Source organism: Poecilia formosa, unplaced genomic scaffold (genome assembly GCF_000485575.1).
Source record: "Poecilia formosa unplaced genomic scaffold, Poecilia_formosa-5.1.2 Scaffold27, whole genome shotgun sequence".
Classification (NCBI taxonomy): Eukaryota; Metazoa; Chordata; class Actinopteri; order Cyprinodontiformes; family Poeciliidae; genus Poecilia; species Poecilia formosa.
The window spans coordinates 1321218-1321965 of record NW_006799966.1 but is presented as its reverse complement, the minus strand read 5'-3'; the positions used below and the strand labels follow the sequence as shown (position 1 = coordinate 1321965).

The window sequence follows — 748 nt, the reverse complement described above, 5'->3', positions numbered from 1 at the left end:
TACCAGGGAGGTCTGAAGAAAGATGGGCCTCCAATCTACCAGGGAGGTCTGAAGAAAGATGGGCCTCCAATCAACTAAGGAGGTCCGAAGAAAGATGGACCTCCAATCAACCAGGGAGGTCCGAAGAAAGACAGACCTCCAATCAACCAGGGAGGTCCGAAGAAAGAGGGACCTCCAATCAACCAGGGAGGTCCGAAGAAAGAGGGACCTCCAATCAACCAGGTAGGTCCAAAGAAAGACAGACCTCCAATCAACCAGGGAGGTCTGAAGAAAGACAGACCTTGAATCAACAAGGGGTCTTCATGCATAGCCTGGCTCAGCCTTTGCGCCAACCCACACTCAGGTTGCAAACAGAGGAGTCCACGCAAAGCCAAACCTCCACACAAACATGGAGGTCTGAGGAAAGACAGACATCCATGCGACCAACCTCCACTGGCTCCATGGAGGGTCTTCATGTTGGTGTTGGCAGGAAGGCCAAGCTAAGCCCGGCTCGGCCTTTACACCGACCCACACCCAGGTGGCACTAACCTAGGTCATTATTCAAGCCCAGGTTTTGCTAACACTTTGCATTATGACAATTTGAGGCTTTGCACAAATTTGGCAAAGCCTCAAACTGTTTAACAAATATTCATCATCATTTTAACTGTTTAACAAGTTCCTTATTCATCCATCATCTAGCGTACCTATGTATGTTAGATGATGGATGGATATTTGTTAAACAGTTGACAATAGAATACGAAACAGAGAA

General features: G+C 47.7%; 1 long non-coding RNA gene across 1 annotated transcript; it reads left to right on the top strand.

Moving 5' to 3' along the window:
• Positions 1-12: 12 nt before the first annotated feature.
• LOC107835860 (uncharacterized) lies at positions 13-748 on the top strand. Its single transcript, XR_001661684.1, has 2 exons — positions 13-154; positions 227-748. It is a non-coding gene; the product is annotated as an uncharacterized LOC107835860 (long non-coding RNA).